Below are 6,588 nucleotides of genomic sequence, written 5' to 3'. Positions count from 1 at the left end.
ATCTAAAAGCATCCCATGAGGTTGTTCCCACCGTAAAGTCAAAGATCACCTACCAAAAACCTACTAGCTGGTAGTGCAGGTTTATGCCTTATCAATAATTTGTTGGACAGTGACACCATTTTTGTAGTTTTATTTCTGTACACCACCATAGTGGAAAAATCAATAAAAATCAAACAATCCAAATGTGCTGGGGGTGCTGGTTAAGTTCACATGTTGTGCAGACAACCATATGCCCCAAGGCAAATGCCTCCAACCCAGGGCCCTTTGATGGATGACTGCCCTCACACCTTTTCTCCCTGCTTTATTATTTCTTCTTTATCTGCTATCTATTCAAGGAAAAGAAGATCCAAGAAATCAAAACAAAAGTGACTGAAGTGCAGACTTTCAACTTTCATTTAACATTTAACTATGATTCAGAAATTTGACAACCATTTAAGTATTACAGTCATTTTTTATAGAAAGTCTCCCATTTTCAGAGGCTCAAAAGTAATTGTACAAACTATCAAAATTTTAAATACATGTGAAGGTATGCAAATACTTTCAGGTCAAGAGTGATGGTAAATGTATTTGTATAGCGCTTTACTTTGTGCCCCAAAGCGCTTTACACTACATTCAGTCATCCACCCATTCACACACTGATGATGGCAAGCTACATTGTAGCCACAGCTGCCCTGGGGCTCACTGACAGAGGCGAGGACCACCACCAGAAGGCAATGGGTGAAGTGTCTTGCCCAAAGACACAACGACCGGGACTGTCCAAGCAGGGGCTCGAACCAGCAACCTTCCAATTACGAGACGAACTGGCAACTCTTGAGCCACGATCACCACAGATAACCAGGGGACTGGGAAAAGAATGCATATAAAAAAGTTCCAGTAAGGCTGAAGGTACATATGACAGTATGTTACAGGGTTTTGGACTGGGTGAGGTAAGGTCCGTGTTCTGTATAGAAAAGATTAATAAACCTTTTATTATTAGAATATTCTTAATGTGTAAGTCCCCTCTGCATTTAACCCATTCACCCAGTGAAGCAGTGGGCAGCCACCAATGCAGCGCCCGGGGAGCAGTGTGTAGGGACGGTACCTTGCTCAGGGGTACCATTCAGTAGAGTCGAACCCCCGACCTTCCGATCATGGGGCCACCACTCTATCTACTGAGCTATCCCTACCCCCAGTTGATTTTGTTGATTTTGTTGATTTCTTGATTTAAGTTACAATTTTACTACAATAAACAAAGGACTTCAGTCAATAAATGATATAAATGTGAACAGGAGGAGTGGGAGCCCTTGTAGATTTTTTATTTTCATCTCTTCAGTATTTCTTAGAAAGCAAAGGCACAGCAGTAAAAGTAATGTAAATAATACAATTACTGTTTCAGCTTCAGGGTCCTTCTGCGCATAATGGGTCCTTGTCACACTTTTCCTAACTTCCTGGAAAACGAATTCCTGAAGATTAGCTGTGAAAAAGAAACTGTAGCTGTAGTTAATAGAGGTGAAAAGAAAAAATTAACTTGGTAGCTTGCTAAGAAAAATAAGGAAAGTCTCAACTTTGGCTTTGGTGCATATTGATTTGATGAGGTTATTTACATTACTGTAAATGATAAAAGTGTTTGCTTTTTTTGTAAAAGGAAATTGCAAAACCTATTCCTAATAATGTTTTTTTCAACTATTAATAATAAACTAAAACAGGCAAATTCAATCCAGAAAGATCCAGAAAGAACAAAATGTGATTTTGAAACAAAAATAAAGGGAAGTAAATAAATTTTAAAAAAAATCTAGTGAATCATGCAAAACTATTATAACTGCCAGGCACACATTAATTCTTTATGTATCACGCACAGCGCTGGCTCTCAAGCTGGTGTCACACTATCAAAATATCGAGTGTCTATCCTGTCTAAGATAATCAGTCATAACTTTCTGCAAATCACACCTAGCGTTATCCACACAGCTAATTTAGTAGGCTTGTTATTTATTATTATATTATTATATTTATTTCTTCAATTTTGATGATGTCATAAACACAAATACAGTATATTTTTGCTTAATATTACCAACAGCTCCATCCCGCTCTCAGAGTCCCAGATTTCCTACACCCCGTAGAAGCGCTCGCACACAGGAAGCACGCATGCGTCAACGACGGAGACTCTCCTGATTTGACAGCCCTGGAATCTACCACACACACAGTCCACTATGTTGCAAGGCTTTCCGTTAGTAGCGCACCATCATCTGCACCTGCCTACTCCGTTGTTGTGGTTGGAGCGCTGGGAGGGGTCATTATTTCGCAGGGAGCTGTAGGAGGAGGAGGCACTTCCGAGACACCGACAGAAGCGTGTAGCTTTTAGATTCAGCACCACAAGACTGAGGAAAGCGTCCGGATTGAGTCTATTTGCACGTTTTGCTGTGGCTTTACTGAATAGGAGGCCCCCCCACCCCCTTCGTTTTCTGTTTGGGAAATACTCAGTGAGAACAGGCGCCGTGAGTAGTTTGTGGACCTACAAGAGGTGTCATCTCCAACGGTTAAAGGTATGTAGTTAGTTGTCAGCTGAGAGATTTTTGCTGCTAGCACATTGGTAGCATTACACTTGCTGCACTGACTGACCCGCCGTGCTGCTAACATTAGCTTAGGCGAGGTCCGGCTTTTCATTCATCATTGTGCTTTAGCCAGTTTGGCGGGGCACTTGACTACAACCCCTCGTCGAAATACTTTACGCTTCATTATTACCATAGCAGAATCAAGAGACTTTTATATACTGAGCTGGAAATTTCTCGTTAGCTAAAAATCTCAGTGTCGCCCACTCTGCTAACGTTATCTAAACCGCACTCCCGAGCGCTGCTATCCAGTGAACCCAGTGCTGAAAGCCTGTCTGTGGGGCAGAGCCATGCTAGGCTGCTAGGCTAGTATAGTAGCTAAAGCTAAAAGACACCGGGGTACTTTATTGCCAGTAAAATAACGGACCCACACCTGCATTGGAAGCTGCTTAATTATTCAGGGGCTGCTTAGAACACCTCCCGTTTCTTGTTTTACGCTGAGACAGTGAAGCATGCACCCGCCGTGTTGTTAACAGCACTGTTGCATTTCTTAGATAATTTTAATCCTCTTTGTTTAGCCGAGACTGTTACTTTGTTACTTGTGAGCTCATCACTCTTTTTCTGCGGCAGCCGAAGACTTATTATTAGCTCGCAGCTGATTTTGATTCCGTTATTATAACACCGTCTTCGTCCGAGTCGAGGATGTGAAGTGAAGTGGCAAAGTGACGCTACACAGCTTTGCTTTGTCTCAACGCTGCAAGTGCAAACCCTACTTTTAACGCCAAGTCCGTTCCTTTTTAAATGAGGAATAGCTGTTTTAGTAGCCTCTTTATTTAGCCCACCCGAGTTCACTTACGCATAGACTTTTCATGCCCTTAAATCGTCCTATTGTCACATTATGGCACAGTGGAATAAACTAAAGCGCTCTATTCAGCGGAAGCACTCATACATAGGAATAACATACAGTCGAGTGAGGGTTTGGCATATTATACATTTTTGAGTTTCTGGTTATTTATTTATTTATTTATTTTTTTGTAAAATTCTAAGTTTGTGTGTGTAGTGTTTGCGTTCGTTTATTACCCTGCTTGGTGACCCAGTGTAGTTTGCCTCATTCCTTTCCTGTAACTGGAGATCTGAGATCCCAGAAGCCTCTAGAGTTCACACAGTGTCTCGATTTAGAATCTGAACTTTTGATTGGCAAGGGGGCATGCTGAGCTGACACTGATGGACTGTGCTGGTCTCTCCCTCCTATGTTTATCTTCACATTTTGTTTGCTAGAAAGGGGAAGCCTGGAACAAATGAGACAGTCGAAGTTCAAATCAAAGAGGAATCTTGTTTAGAGTGTTAATCATTTGGATTTTAAAAGAAGTCTTGAGGAAGAAAAAAAACTATATGTGTGTCCTCCAAAGGCATCAACAGATGTTATGTTTGCCAGCTGTCACAGTGATTACACCTATAGTGATTATTTATATGTTCAGGTAATTCATTAGTTATTTTCAAATACACAAATTAATCATTTAGTTTATACATTTCCAGAAAACTAGTAAGCAATTTTATGTAAAATGTGCCTACATTTTAATTTAGTTTAACATTTAACAGTATTACACATATTGAGGATAAATTAAATAAGGCAAAATGTGGAAAATGAGGCAGTTTTGCCTGTAAAATAACCTGAATGATAGCGCAAGTATGAAAACTGATGACAAAACTGTCACATTAGTTTCTGAAGAATAGTTATCAAATAATCAGCTAATGATTTCAGCACTCAATTAGATTCCCGTGCTTCGATTTGATGATCAAAGAGAAGACGTGTAGCTGCACTAATTTTGCTATGTAAAACTATAAGCACTAAATATGTCTTTTACACAATACTGACAAGAGACAGCCAAAGCAAGAGCTGTGATTCCACGCTGCCAAGAATGGACAGACTCTGCTCTGCCCTTTGGGAAATGCTGCATATGTGTGTCACTGTCTAACCATCTGCCTTAGACCTTATCTTTATGCAGGGCTTATTTGTTTAACCTTTGTGATTTATATATTTTTAATTGTTGTCATTTTAACCAATGCTAAGTGTGCTTTAGTCAGTAGCATGACATTGTTTATTTACAGGGTTTTTAATCACATTGATCTTTTGGAAAAACCTAAAGGGGAAGCTCAGTTTCTTTGAAGTAGTTTTGTATGAGGTACTTACCCTTAATCACTGTATTACCTATAGCTTATGCTGGCACTCCCTAGTTTGGAGAAGCAGTTTGTAGTATGGGGACAGAAGCTATGCAGTGCAGTGCTGTAGATAAGGTATGTCTGCTGTGATTTTGCCAACAGGCATAAGTAAAATGATTAGCTGGAAGTGACGCAATGCTTTTGCTATTGTCTATTGCGAGCTTGGCCCTTTTCAGAAAAGGACAACAAAAAGGTCTGGTTAAAAAAGTTGCTAAATAGACAACAATGAGATCAGCTGGAGCATGGTGATAGATTCCTTGAGTGAGAGGATTGTCAGCACTCAAGCTGAGAGGGTCCATGTTTCCTTATAAACAAAGCAAACAAGAATATCCAAATTATGAAACCTAACATCAATCTAACAAGCAAATATCTGAAGAGTCTGATAATGTCTAATGATTGGCTAAGTGGTCTAGTGCAGTGGTCCCCAACCCCTGGGCCACGGACCAGTAACAGTCCGTGAGTCGTTTGGTACTGGACCACGAGAGTTGAGGCTCGGGTGTGAAATTTATGATTTTAAGGGGTTTTATCGGTTTTTAGCGTTATTTTTCTATAGTTTTTATTGTTAACTCGGTGGCCCTGGGTCTTTTCCCGTGTGTTATAAATAAATCCGATTTTTTTGGTACCGGTACTGGTTTTATTTTGTTGTATTTATCCGCGACACCTTAAAGGCCAGTCGGTGAAAATATTATCAGACATAAACCGGTCCGTGGCGCAAAAAAGATTGGGGACCGCTGGTCTAGTGGCTTTTAAGAGATTATAGAAGTATATAACGTTCTCTGTTTCCCGATGGAAAGAGCCGTCTGATGGCAGGATAAAGAGGTGAAATAATACAATTAACACTTTAAATGATATCGTTACATTTCTTTTTAGATAGACCTCTTTTTCGTCGGCTTAATTAGAGTTTGTTTGAGTCCACCAGCACGGCCTGCTGGTTCTCAAACTAGAGTTGTTGCATGTGAGGAATACATTTGCTGCGGATAAGTACATCATACACCACTGCTTCGAAGAACTCAAACCTTTCAACAACAATTTGAAATCAAAGTCACACAATCACAATCAGAACATTGTCCATTGTTGAGCAAAATTAATTTGAACTAATTGTGAGACAATTAAACTATTTTCTTATCCAAATAACAAAAATTGTAGTTTTTTCCAGCCACCTTTATGCAATCATGGAAATATTTTGGCTCATTTAGTGTATGTTATTTACAGTATAAAATCCCGTTTCTGTCACTGGGGGATAAGGAAAGGCCATAATTTATGGGTGTGACTGTGCAATCAATCGCAGCCAGGAGTGCATTGTGTTCTCTGTCTCCTGGGAGAGGAAGTGATATTGGCTGACTACCATGGAACCCCCTGTTGTTGTTATACCAAAGCAGAGCTTTGAGGTAGCCATGGTTCCCCGCTAAGTGGAACACGACTGCTTCTCCTCTTAAGCCCTCTTTCACTCCAGCTCTTGCACAAATATTTGATGGTGTTTAAGAGATGAGGGATGGGGCAATAGCAACAACAGCAAACAATCGATTCTTGTAGCACACTTGTCCACAGTGTCGATTTTAACTCTCCTAAAACTAGGGTTTATATTATCCTGCTGTGCCTTCATGTAGAATTGCACTGTCCAGACAGCAGGCATTTTCACTAAGCATTCATTGTCTTCTATTTTCAAGGCATAATACTGTGCTGCTGCGAAACAGTGTTATTGGTCTGTGTGTGTGGGGACAGATAACTCTTTTTCAGCCTACTCAATAGTATATGACATGGGCATATGTTGCATTGGTTAGATTAATCCTTAACTTTTTATAGAACATTATTCCACAATGGACTATAGAGGAAAAAATAGGAC

At 40.1% G+C, this 6,588-nt stretch overlaps 1 protein-coding gene across 1 annotated transcript in view; it reads left to right on the top strand.

Moving 5' to 3' along the window:
* Positions 1 to 2,163: 2,163 nt before the first annotated feature.
* Positions 2,164 to 6,588, top strand: part of ctnna2 (catenin (cadherin-associated protein), alpha 2) — a 320,434-nt gene continuing 316,009 nt past the window's right edge. The window contains exon 1 of the mRNA XM_005748704.1: positions 2,164 to 2,519. The gene's annotated coding sequence lies outside the window, so the exon portion shown is untranslated. The remainder of the gene's footprint in view (positions 2,520 to 6,588) is intronic.

This window comes from Pundamilia nyererei, unplaced genomic scaffold (genome assembly GCF_000239375.1).
Source record: "Pundamilia nyererei isolate P.nyererei 1_Seehausen unplaced genomic scaffold, PunNye1.0 scaffold00227, whole genome shotgun sequence".
NCBI classification, from domain to species: domain Eukaryota; kingdom Metazoa; phylum Chordata; class Actinopteri; order Cichliformes; family Cichlidae; genus Pundamilia; species Pundamilia nyererei.
Note: the sequence above shows the minus strand (reverse complement) of the source record. Positions and strands in the feature narration are given on the sequence as shown.